The sequence below is a fragment of the Scyliorhinus canicula genome, chromosome 20 (genome assembly GCF_902713615.1).
Source record: "Scyliorhinus canicula chromosome 20, sScyCan1.1, whole genome shotgun sequence".
Taxonomy (NCBI): Eukaryota; Metazoa; Chordata; class Chondrichthyes; order Carcharhiniformes; family Scyliorhinidae; genus Scyliorhinus; species Scyliorhinus canicula.
Genome location: NC_052165.1, coordinates 76,133,321 through 76,147,159, shown reverse-complemented (window position 1 = coordinate 76,147,159; position 13,839 = coordinate 76,133,321). Strand labels below are relative to the sequence as shown.

Here is a 13,839-nt window from a genome sequence, read left to right as displayed (position 1 = left end):
GACCCAAGTCCTCACCCATGAGGACTGAGCCCTGGAAATCACAGGGTTGACTGAGGAGAGAGATCAGCAACAGCGAGGTTGGCCTGTGCCACAGAGGTGAGGATCCACTTTCCTTCACCCAGATGATCTGTCTCGTGAGTTGTTGATGTCAGACAAAATGATCCTTCTCTCTCACTGACCACATGTCCATTGTCTCGAATGATCTCCACCTGATCAGACCGGGCCATCTGGAGTCATTCGCCGCCCAGCCCCACCTCCGAACACCTCGGAGGAGAGCACCGAAGAGACCACCAACGAGATGTCACAGCTATCGCCCCCCACTTTCCGCCACACACACCAGGGTTGGCGACATTAGTGGACAGGCTACGGGGGCGCAATCTGGTGAGCAGCACACAGTTACTGATTCACATCAGGTGAAGGCAGGAACATCAAGGTTAGCAGTCGGAGGTCTGCTGGATCCCAGGACTCAGCTGGGTCCCAGTCAAACGCCGAGCCTCTGGACAAGGTTCTCCCAGAGCTGATGCAGGCGATGGGACACAGCTGTGACATTCAGGAAGAGGTGTCAGCGACATCCCAGTGACTGCAAAGCTGATTGGAGGAGTCCCAAAGAGCTTTGGGCACAGGAGGTGATGCCGGCAATGAATGGCACTGAGGCCAACACTGCTAGGGTGGCGACCGCAAAACCTGAAGCATGAGGTCTGCATCTTGAGTGGGCATGGCTCGGCCTGCGACGACCATGGCTGAGGGCCATGTTCCAGATGCAGGTGGACATTGCAGAGGCACTGCAGAGTATGGTCCAGTCACTGAGGAGCATTGCTGAGAGCATCAACACTGTGCTGCAGACAATGAGGAGCCTCCAAGACTGGCAGCGCCAGGTGACTCCGAGATCACTCCAGCTGCCCCTCTGCTCTATGGAGTCCCCCAGGGCACTACGGGCACCAGCAGGGAGGAGAAGTGCTGGAGGCCAACCTGGGGCATGCCATCAAGGAGGCGACTGCAGTCTCCAGTTTTTCTGAATCCCCCACTCCACAAGGGCAGCGGACAGAACAGGGTGGCATGGCGACACCCCTGGCACCGGTAGGTTGGCCAGTGCCCTCCGAATCCAGGCCCTCCAGGGGACGTCTGCCAAGGACCTCAAAGGCCACAGGGCGTGGAAATCAGCAGCCTGCCCCCACCAATGATGTGCATCTGGGGAAACACCTAGACACAGTGGGAGTGCATGAAGAATCAAGAAGAGTGAGGAACGTGAGTGGGCACTTGGCGGGGGGCGGGGTGGATTCACTATCTGGAGCTAGGGGGAATGAAAATATAAAACGTTCTCTATTAAAACATGTGACACCTGATACATGTGCTGGCCTGCCTGCACCCCTACCCCTTGTTGCATCCTCCCCGGGCACAGTGGCCCAAGGTCACAAGTCCACAATGCAGACCCTGTTCCGAGGCTGTCAGCAGACAGGAGTCAGACATTGGCATAAACTGTGGAGCACCAGCGTGTACTTCGCAGTGAGTTATCATCACTCTCCTGCCTTGTGTATTGACCCACTGACAGTGCCAACACAGGCCCATCACCCTGGAGTGATGTTACACAGACCCATGGAGGGTGGAACAGTGTGGTTGGGGAGGGGTGGTGTAATGGGGTTGCAAGGAATAGTGGCACGGGAGAATTAGGGGGATTGCGGGGGAGGGATATGGGGGGGTAAAGGGGATTGGGGGGTGGAGGGGGATTGGGGGGAAGGAGGGAAATGGGGGGGGGGGGTTAATGAGGGTGGTTGAGCTGACGGGCACCGCCTTATCCTATGCAGATTTGGAGATGGTGAGGGCCTCCATGGTCCTCCTGGCATGTCGGACCCTTGACCTCGCCTGTGCTCCATCCTCCGGCTCCTCCTCAGGCTTGTCCTCCAGCCCCAGCGGCCTGTCTTGTCCTACTCAGACGAGGCCGCATGTCACTCCTCCTCCACCTCCAGGATGTTTCCCCGCTGCTGTGCCAGGTTGTGGAGGGCACAGCAGACCACCACAAAGCGGGAGACCCTCTTGGGGGTGGACTGTAGGGCACCACCAGAGCGGTCCAGGCATTGGAACCTCATTTTCAGCAGTCCGATGGACCACTCAACAACAACACGGGTGGCCACTTGGGCCTCCATTATAAGGGGTTCCCGCCTCGGTCTCGGGCCTCTGCACTTTCGTCATCGGCCATGACCTCAGCGGTATTCCTCGTCCCCCATGAGCCAACTAGTCATACTGGGGTGGTCCTCAAAGGCACCGGAATCTCTGTGCCCCAGGATGTAGCTATCATGCAAGCTCCCAGGGTAGTAGGCACACACATGCATGATACAAAGGCGGTGGCCGCATACGATCTTGCATTCAAGGAGTGCAATCCCTTCCTGTTAATATAGGGCACTCCGTGATGCCCTGGTGCTTGCAGGGCGACATGCGTACCATCGATCACCCCGAGACCTGAGGCAGAACATCCTGCAGCCCGGGCATCATGGTGGGCCTGGTCCAGGTGATGAATCTGATGCCCAGGCACACAGGGCATCCGTGACCTCATGGATGTATGTCTGGGCTATAGCTCGTGAAATGCCACACAGATCCCCGCTCGATCCCTGGAATAATCTTTATTAGTGTCACAAATAGGCTTACGTTAATACTACAATGCGCCGACCATGCTGCCCGTCTAAACGAAAATCTTCTACACTTCCGGGGTCCGTATCCCTCTGTTCCCATCTTATTCATGTATTTGTCAAGATGCCCCTTAAACGCCGCTATCGTCCCTGCTTCCACCACCTCCTCCGGCAGCGAGTTCCAGGCACCCACTACCCTCTGTGTAAAAAAACAATTACCTCGTACATCAACACTAAACCTTGCCCCTCGCACCTTAAACCTATGCCCCCTAGTAATTGATCCCTCTACTCTGGGGGGGGGGGGGAAAGTCTCTGATGATCCACTCTGTCTATGCCCCTCATAACTTTGTAGACCTCTACCAGGTCGCCCCTCAACCTCCGACGTTCCAGTGAGAACAAACCAAGTTTATTCAACCGCTCCTCATAGCTAATGCCCTCCATACCATGCAACATCCTGGTAAATCTCTTCTGCACCCTCTCTTAAAGCCTCCACATCCTTCTGGTAGTGTGGCAACCAGAATTAAACACTATACTCCAAGTGTGGCCTAACTAAGGTTCTATACAGCTGTACACTGAGGCACTTGGACATCCCGGTGTCTTCAAGGCCCACCCAAGAATAACTGGTTGGCTCATGATACAAGGGGTACCCACTGAGGTCATGGCTGATGACATTGAAGTTAATGAAAATCCCCTAGTCGTCACTCTCCGGCGCCTGTTTGGGTACAGAGGGAGAATTCAGGATGTCCAATTTGCCTAACAAGCATGTATTTCGGGACTTGTAGGAGCAAACGGAGAATCCGGAGGAAATCCATGCAGACACGGGAGAACGTGCAGACTCCACACAGACCCGAGCCAAAGCAGTGGCATAAAACCTGAGGACTCTCACTGGAATGACGGAGGTTGAGGACGACCTAATAGAGGTCTACAAAATTATGAGGAGCGTAGACCGAGTGGATCGTCAGAGGCTTTTCCCCATGGTAGAGGCGTCAATTACTAGGGGTTCTGAAGTGTAGAGCTGAAGTCCTGAAACACCATATTCAGTCCTGACGGGTCCTCCACTCTGCTCCCCTTCCTGTCCACCATCCTACTTATTTCCCAGGCCACCTCCCTCCTCCCGAGTTGCTGTGCCAGCAATCTGCTGGCCTTCTCCCCATGCTCATACACCACTCCCCTCGCCTTCCTAAGTTGTTCCACGGCCCTACTCGTGGATAGCACCCCCAGTTCCGCCTGCAGTCTCCGTCTCTCCCTGAGTAGGTCCTCTCCCGTGGACCCTGCATGCTCCTCGTCTATCCGGTGGATCTCCTTAACCAATCTGTTCATTTCTGCTCTGTCCGTCCTATTCCTGTGAGCCCGAATTGAGATCAGCTCCCCCCTCACTACTGCCTTCAACGCCTCCCACAGGGTCGCTGCTGAAACCTACCCCCGTATCGTTCACCTGCAGGTAGTTTTGCATACACTTCCGCAGTCTCTCACATATACCCTCCTCCGAGAGCAATCCTACGTCTAACCTCCATTGCGGGCGTTGGTAATTCGCCCCCCGCCCTGCAGGTCCACCCAATGCGGGCCATGGTCCAAAATAGTGATCACCGAATATTCCGTATTCTTTACCTCCCTTACACTGTCCCTGCTCAAGATAAAGAAATCAATCCTAGTGTATACTCCGTGTACATGTGAATAAAACAAATATCCTCTTCCCGTTGGCCGTCTGGCTCTCCATGGGTCCACTGCCCCCATTTGCTCCATGATCCCTTTCAGCTCCCTTGCCATTGCTGGGAGTTTACCCGTTCTGGGACATGACCGGTCTAGACCCAGGTCGAGGACCGTATTGAAGTCCCCCCCCCCCCCCCCCCCCCCCCCCCCCCCCCCCCCCCCAACCCCCCGATCAACAACTTGCGTGAGTCTAGGTCCGGGATCTTCCCCAGCACTCTTTTAATAAAGTCAGCGTCGTCCCAGTTCGGAGCATATATGTTCACCAGCACCACTCTCCTCCCCTCCAGCTTGCCCCTTACCATAAGGAATCTGCCCCCGCTGTCTGCGATTACGCTCTCTTATTGATCATAATTGCTACCCCCCGGGCTTAGAATCCAAATCCGAGTGGAAGACCTGGCTGATCTAGCCCTTCCTTAGCCTAGTCTCGTCAGACACTTTCAGATGTGTCTCCTGCAGCATAATTACGCCCGCCTTTAGAGCCTGCAAGTGTGCGAATACACGTGCCCTTTTGACTGACCCGTTTAGTCCTCTGACATTCCAGGTGATCAGCCTGGTTGGAGGGCACACGGCCCCCCCCCCGTGCCGGTCAATCATAACCCTTCTTGGGCCCGCCCCCGGCCCATGTGCCGTGCCTCTCTTGGTTCGCCTCTTGGCAGGTTCCACCCCCGACCACCTCTCCAATACCTACTTCAGACCCCTCCCACGTCAGCAGAATAACTTTTCCGCCCCCCCCCCCCAGCAACATCTCCCAATAACCCCACCCCTGCCATCTATTGGCTGTATTCTCTCTCTTCTCCCCCCCCCCACCTGACTCCTTTGACTAGCCAATCTGCTAGCCCGTGACTCATCCCTCCGACGCCCACTTGTCTCACTCCCATTGTTTCCCCGACCTCATCCCTCCACTCATCAGCACACCATCCCCCGATCTGACCCACTGGAGCAGTCACACTAAAATGGGAAAGATCAAACGAGATGGGGACATCAAACAGCACGGTAGCCTTGTGGATTGCACAATTGCCTCACAGCTCCAGGGTCCCAGGTTCGATTCCAGCTTGGGTCACTGTCTGTGTGGAGTCTGCACATCCCCCCCCGTGTGTGCGTGGGTTTCCTCCGGGTGCTCCGGTTTCCCCCCCACAGTCCAAAGATGTGCAGGTTAGCTGGATTGGCCATGCTAAATTGCCCTTAGTGTCCAAAATTTCCCTTAGTGTTGGGTGGGGTTACTGGGTTATGGGGATAAGGTGGAGGTGTTGACCTTGGGTAGGGTGCTCTTTCCAAGAGCAGGTGCAGACTCGATGGGCCGAATGGTCTCCTTCTGCACTGTAAATTCTATGAAAGTGAAGCTGCTTCAGATGTAATACAGTTCCAGCTATGTAAACAGATAAGTGATAACACACATCCCTTTCTGAGCATTAATAAAGTAACAACGCCGTAACACAGGACCTATATAACACCCACCCCAAAAACAAACCTAAAAACCCACAACCAAAAACTTTAATCCCCATTGTTTACCGTCCACCTTCATGTTACAGTAAAGGCTCCAACAAACAAAAAGAGCACGAAAAAGGTAAAAAAAAAATAAGCGAGAGGGGGATATCCCCCCCCCCCCCCCCCCCCCCCCCCCCCCGGCACAACCCGTAGGCAAAAGCTGCCAAAAATACAACACAAGGCACCTTTTAAAGCAGTAAACAGTCGACCGTCAGTCCAGGCACAGTAGGCATCCCCCCCCAGACAATAACCCTCGGACTCCAGCTGGAGCCCGTGGGTCCTTTTTGCGGGACCAGCCCTGATACCTCGCGAAGTCCGTCACTTCTTCGGGATCAGAGAAGTAGTGGTGTTGGCCCTGATGCGTGACCCAAAGAAGAGCCGGGAAGAGCAGAGCAAACTTCACGTGCTTTTTAAACAAAACCTCCTTAACTTGTTTAAAGGCTGCTCGACGCCTGGCCACCTCCTGGCTTAGGTCCTGGTAAATGCGAAGAACACTGTTATTTCACGTGCTGCTCTTAGCGCTCTTTGCCCACTGCAGCGCCCGCTCCTTATCCGTGAACCTGTGGAACCTGAGCACCATCGGGCGGGGGAGACCCCCCCCCCCCCCAGACGCATCTGCCTTGCCTGTACCCTGTGTGCCCCCTCCAGCTCCGGCGGTTGCGGAAAGGCTTCAGCCCCCATCAGCTGCAGCAGCAGGTCAACCACAAACGCTGTGGCATCAGCTCCCTCAGCCCCCTCCGATGATCCTCAGATTTTCCAGCTCCTCTAATCTGTCCGGCAGCCTCCTCTGCCTCTCCTTCAACCCATCGACTTCTAGCGCAGCAATCGTCTGCGTGTCCGCCTACTCTTCCACCGCTTCCCCCAGCTCCTTAACTTTTTTTGTCCTGGGCATCCAATCTCTGGTTCAATTGGACCACTGCCTTCTGAAGTGGGTCCGTTATCCCGCTACAACTCTTCAAAACTGCTCTTAATCACCTGCAGCATGTTTTCCAGTGCTAGCTGGATCGCCGGGTCCGTAGGTCCGCCATCTTTGCTCCCGGGTCAGCTTCCACTGTACTTTACCTTTGTCCTTTTCTCTCCTGTTTTCACTGCTTCTTGCTCTCCAGCGGTTCCATGCAGCTCTGCCCGTCTTTCCAGCGCTCAGCAATCCCGAACAAACCGGGGAACCAGGTCCACAACTCCCGCCGGAGTGAGAGCGGGAGTTGTGGACTTACTCACTCATCGCTGCCACCGGATGTCCGATAATCTGCTTTTTAACAATGTCAGCTGAGGGATGTATCTTGGCCAGGATGCCAGGAGGAATCTGCTCTTTCCAGCACTACCAAGAAACTTTCCATGTCCACTTCAAGAGGGTGGATGGACCTCGCATCTCACCAGAAAGGCAGTGTCTCTGACAGCCGTGGACAGCACGGTAGCATAGTGGTTAGCACTGTGGCTTCACAGCGCCAGGGACCCAGGTTCGATTCCCCGCTGGGTCACTATCTGTGCAGAGTCTGCACGTTCTCCCCGTGTCTGCGTGGGTTTCCTCCGGGTGCTCCGGTTTCCTCCCACAGTCCAAAGATGTGCAGATTAGGTGGATTGGCCATGATAAATTGCCCTTAGTGACCAATAAAAAGGTTAGATGGGGTTAGTGGGTTACTGGGATAGGGTGGAAGTGAGGGCTTAAGTGAGTCGGTGCAGACTCGATGGGCCGAATAGCCTCTTTCTGCACTGTATGTTCTATGTTCTTTCAGTGACTTAGCACCTTTCAAACTGTAAATATTTCCTTCCACAGAAAATGGCATAATACCGTGCTAAAAATGTCTCTTTATTATACTCAAAAAATCTATCAATCTCTAGACACCCTGGTTTTTGATCAAAGCAAAGTGAATCGCCCATGATGCTGGTGCCTCGGGATAGATGTGCCCAAAGGTGCAGTACTTCAGCCTTACCACAATGTGGCAGCACACTCCCCTTTATGCGATCGAATTGATAGAGCAGGGGTGGGCAAACTTTTCCGTGCAAGGGCCACATTCAAAAATTCACAATTCACAAAGGGCCGCATAGTATATTAAGTAAAATAATTACTTCACCCGGTTATGATTCTGGGCGCCTCATATAGAACATACACAGCACAGAACAGGCCCTTCGGCCCTCGACGTTGTGCCGAGCAATGATCACCCTACTCAAGTCAATGTATCCACCCTATACCAGTAAGTAACCCAACAGCCCGCCTCCATTAACCTTAAAAAAAATTAAAAAAAAAAAAAAAAAAAAAAAAAATTTTTAAATTTTAAAAAAAAAATTTTTTTTTTTTTTTTTTTAATGACTTGGCGGGCCGCAGAAATACCTTTGGCGGGCCGCATGCGGCCCGCGGACCGTAGTTTGCCCACCCCTGTGATAGAGCATCTTGGAGATGCAATAAGCCTTTGACGGCTTTGCAAAATGGTCAATGGAGATTTGGCAGCCAGTTTTATGCTTTAAAAAAAAAAAATTGCACAAAATGTTTAGATCATATACTGCCAACACTATGGCACAGTGTGGTGGAGACCTGATATTTTGCATCAGACAAGGGTATTGGGCATCTTTTTGATGGGATTGACATTTGTTTTGTTTGTGTTAATGTGAAGTTATCAGCTCTTTAACAAGCTAATGCCTGTTAAATGTGTTGTGCTGGGATCCGCATGAGGAAGTATTCTGGGGGCACGTTAAATTGAGGATAATTAAACATTTTGTCATATAAAGGTAATAAAACTGTGGATTATATTCCCAGGAAAGTGGGAATATCAATAGTTTTTAAGAGACTATCCGCTGGGGAGTGGGAAAGATAGGACCGGTGGTGGGTGGTTGTGTGAAATCGAATTATGAAGTAAGGAGATTGTTGAGCCAGTGGATCCTTATTCCTAAAGATTTCCATGTGATATTTTTGATCAATGAACAGGGGACAATATTTTATATATTGAGTGTGTAACATATAGCGCAAAAATTGGAGTTAATAATCGGATCGACCGTGAACTAGCCGAATGGTCGACTTCTGTTTCTATATTCCCAATCATATAATGTAAAGTGTCTCACTACCAAACTGTTATGTGGAGATGCCGGCGTTGGACTGGGGTGAGCACAGTAAGAAGTCTTACAGCACCAGGCCAATGTCCAACAGGTTTGTTTCAAACACTAGCTGTGATCACTAGCAAATCCTGAAGGACGCACGACAACGCAGAATCACCGAACAGAAACTTCATAGAATCATAGAATGTACAGTGCAGAAGGAGGCCATTTGGCCCATCGAGTTTGCACTGGCCCTTAGAAAGAGCACCCCACTTAAGCACACACCTCCTCCGCCCCATCCCCTTAACCCAGTCACCCCAATTAACCTTTTTGGACACTAAGAGCAATTTAGCATGGCCAATCCATCCAACCCGCACATCTTTGGACTGTGTGAGGAAAGTGGAGCACCCGGAGGAAACCCACGCACACATGGGGAGAACGTGCAGACTTCACACAGACAGTGACCCAAGCCGGGAATCGAACCTGGGACCCTGGAGCTGAAGCAACTGTGTTAACCACTATGCTACTGTGCTGCCCCCAACTTATAGCCAAGTTCTGCACACATGAGTACAGCCTCAACTGGGACCTTGGATTCATTTCGCATTACATTCATCCAACACCATCTGGCCTGGGCTTGCGAAATCCTCCCAACTGTCCTGGCTTGAGACAATTCACACCTCTTTAACCTGGGGTTACCCCTCTCTCTGGATCTGTAAAGACTTAATCACCTGCAAATGCTCCCATTCTAAGCATTGTCTGGCATCTTTGACTTTGTCTATATATATGTTTCTGGAACCTACCTCTTCATTCACCTGAGGAAGGAGCAGTGCTCCGAAAGCTAGTGATTTGTAACAAACCTGTTGGACTTTAACCTGGTGTTGTCAGACTTCTTACTGAACCAAACTGTTGGCACAGTTCAACTTGATCCCGAGTAGGGCTTCAATCTTCAGCTTGATCCTTATTGGGTCATCAAGGCCTATAGGTACGTTTAAATCCTGGGGCAGTTTGACAGCCAGACAAAATTGAGAGATTTTTAAAAACCGTCTTCCTTGTTGCTTTAGCTGCAGAGGGAGGCGATGGTGTAGTGGTATCGTCAGTAGACTGGTAATCCAGAGACCCAGGGTAATACTCTGAGGTCCCGGGTTCGAATCCCACCGCGACAGATGGTGAAATTTGAATTAATTTTTAAAAATCTAACGATGACCATGGTTATAGACAGATTGTTGTAAAAACCCACCTGGTTCACTAATGTCCTTCAGGGAGGGAAATCTGCCGTCCTTACCCGGTCTGGCCTCTATGTGACTCCAGACCAAAACAGTGATGTGGTTGACTCTTAAGTGTCCTCCTCTGAAATGGCCTGGCGAGCCACTCAGTTCAAGGGCAATTAGGGATGGGCAACAAATGCTGGTCCAGTTAGCGACGCCCACATCCCAAGAACAAATTAACAATAAAGACGGGGTGGGAAGTAAATCTCAGATGAATTCCTCCCCCGTTTGCTCAGTCGATTTCCTTTGCCGCTCACACACAGGCATTTGAGAGATTGTGGGGGTTTAATTCCGAGTGGGTTGCAAGTGTGCAGGAGTTTAGAAGAGCTAAAGTTGACAGTTTGCATATGTGTGTGAGTTAATCAGACTCTGAGCCACGGACATCTGCATTTAACTGCAGAACGATGGGCTGTGTGAGAGAAAAGCCCTCTGGAGAGGACGTTGCCAATTTTAATATTTTCATAGCTCCGCAAAAAGCAATATTAATTGGGATTGATCTGCGATAAAACAGTCATGCAGTTATATAATTCTTTCTGTGGCCACCAGATGTCTCAAAGTGCTTTCCAGTTGATGAAGTACTTGTTGAAGTGTAGCCTCCATTGTAATGTCGAAAATAATGGAAGTCACCATAGGCCCCGAGGACCATAGGCTCCTTGCCCCATCCGAGAGAGAGCGATAGAGAGGGACATTTTTAATGGGGTTTTCTAGAAAGAGAGGTCATAGTCTTAGGATGGGAGGTAGCAAATTTAAAACTGAGTTGAGGAGAAACTACTTCTCCCAAAGGGTTGTGAGTCTGTGGAATTCGCTACTCCAGAGTGCGGTGGATACAGGGACAGTGAGTAAATTGAAGGAGGCGTTAGACAGGTTTTTAATTGGTCATGGATTGAAGGGTTATGGAGAACAGGCAGGAAGGTGGAGTTTAGGCCAGGATGCAATCAGCCATGATCGAGTGGTGGAGCAGACTCGATGGGCCAAATGGCCTAATTCTGCTCCTATATCCTATGAACTTATGAACTGGTAGTGATTTAACCTAAGGATCACCAGATCTCAGGCGAGCGGCAAGGTTGAGCATAACCTCATCCAGTACGAGAATCCCCTCTAATGTTTCTGCCCTTATCGTAAATCAATGCCCCCTGGTTATTGGCACTTAAGGGGAAAAGTTATTTTCTACTTACCCTATCTATGTCCCTCATAATTTTGTACACCTCAATCAGGTCCCCCCTCCCTCCTCCGCCTTCTCTGCTCTGCATCCACCTGATGTGCAAGAATCACTCCTATTGCTTTAATTTATTAGTTCTGTCGGTGAAATAAAATTGTAAACCCTGCAAATGTGGCTGACAGTCAACATTTATAAAATGTCCAGAAAATGCCATATTACACAGCTTTTGATGGTACGAATGCTGCTAGGCACATTTAAAAAAGAAAATTTAGAGTACCCAGTTTTTTTTTCCACTTAAGGGGGAATTTAGCGTGGCCAATCCACCTAGCCTGCACATCTTTGGGGTTGTGGGGGTGAGACCCACGCAGACACGGGGAGAATGTGCAAACTCCGCACGGACAGTGACCCAGGGTCGGGATCGAACCTGGGTCCTCAGTGCTGTGAGGCAGCAGTGCTAACCACTGCGCCACCATTTTGCCCATCAGGCACATTTAGCTGTTTATTTTTTTTTGTACAGTAAAATAACGAAGGTAGTTTGCTATATCCTGTAATCGTGCAATCCAGTCTGTTTGAATCCGGGTGTGTCGAATTAATCGGCTCAAAGTAAAGCCCAGTTTGAAGGCCAAGTTGGGGATATAGACGCTACAGCGTGAGGAAACCGATATTCTCAATGGGCTTAAAAACACCATCTTGTGTCAATATGAGGGATTTTAGTCGAGTGGATAGGGAGAAACAGTTTCAGCTGATATAGGGTGATTAACTGGCACACACAGATTCAGCATCATTGTCAAGAACCAGAGATTTTGTTTCTAAAATATTTTTATTAACGATATTCCAACTTTACAATACATTTTACAACCAAACTCACATTACCACAGCAGGTGCTTTGGGCCAGGGTTTAGGGAGCCCCAAAGTGTATCATGGAGTTCACCTGACCCTCAACTTTTAATAGATTGTGGTATGGGGGGCACACGGCCCACTCTACAGGTGTGGTACAGCAGAAATCGCAAAGTATTGTTTTAAGCAAAACGATGTTTATTCTATGAACTCAAGTTAATGTTTTTAAAAGGTTATACATACAGTGAACATCTTAGCAACCATCAAATCGAATTTCACCCCCAAAGAATACAACACTAAGTAATCCTTAAGCTGTCCTTTTAACATCCAGAAGACTTAAAAAAAAACAACTTTAAAACACAAAGATCAGGTTTAAATTCACTATTGAGAGCAGTTATTAGTTTTAAATCACCAAGGGATCGATTTACAGTTTTTAGATTACAGAGAGAGAGTCTCATACACCTTCTGGCTGTAACTACAGCTATCCAGCTCTGAAAATGAAACTAAAACACACCCTGCAGCATATAGCCTAAAACAAAAATAAAAAGCTGACAGACAGGCCAGCTCCACCCACCTGGTTTAGCACAGGGCTGAATAGCTGGCTTTTAAAGCAGGCCAAAGCAGGCCAGCAGCACTGTTCAATTCCCGTACCAGCCTCCCCCAACAGGCGCCGGAATCTGGCGACTAGGGGCTTTTCACCATAACTTCATTTGAAGCCTACTTGTGACAATAAGCAATTTTCATTTCATTTCATTCATTCACTCTGACATCACTGATTAACACCCATTTCTTAAAGGTACTCTCACATGACACCTTCCCCCAAGAGAAAAAATAAACCATCAACTTCAAGATGGTTTCATTTTTCAACTTTCACCACCCTTTAAGAAATGCACATAGTAAATATACATTTTCGTTTCAAAAAACAACACACGCAAACAGGTATAATAATATAGTCCATTTTTGTTCTTCCTCCAACTGGAATCCTTCTCGATTGACATCTCTTTGAACAAGAAGGTCTTTGCATGATCCATCCATTTCTCTACGTCTCAGCGTTTCTCTTTAAAGTCAGATACTTTAGTTCAATCTGATCACAGAATCCCTTGTAATTCTCCAACACAGGAGCATTGGTTATCACAGCTTTCAGGCAGTCAAATGCCTGTTGAAACACCGCTGTCCTCTGAATTTGTATCGTTTCTTCAGCAAGTCCATCAGTGGAGCAACCACACCACAAAATCGTTGCACAAATGTTCGATCAAATCCACTCATGCCAAGAAACCACATTATTTCCCTTCGTCTTGAGGGTATCGGAAACTACTCCAGGAAAGCGACTTGGGCTTTTCCAAATTCACTTTTGGCTCGGTTTATCACCAAACCCACCTCCTGAAGTAGATTGAATAGCTCCATCAGATGTTTCAAATGTTCTTTCCATGTCTGGCTGAAAATTACCAGATCGTCGATGTATACTGCACAATTGGATAATCCTGATACGACTTTGTTAGTTAACCGTTGAAATGTGGCTGGGGTGTTTTTCATGCCAAATGGCATAACTTTGAATTGGTATATACCATTTGGGGTCACAAAAGCTGAAATCTCCTTTGCCCTTTCGACGAAAGGTACCTGCCAGTAACCTTTAAATAAATCCAATTTGGAAATAAAAGCTGATTGTCCTACTTTCTCAATGCAATCCTCCAAATGTGGGATACAAGACAACAGAGGCCCCAGCACTGAAGGTCAT

At 49.5% G+C, this 13,839-nt stretch overlaps 1 protein-coding gene across 3 annotated transcripts in view; it reads left to right on the top strand.

The window, feature by feature from the left end:
- svopl (SVOP-like) overlaps positions 1-13,839 on the top strand; it is a 143,955-nt gene that overhangs the window by 50,642 nt on the left and 79,474 nt on the right. The gene's annotated exons all lie outside the window — the stretch shown is intronic.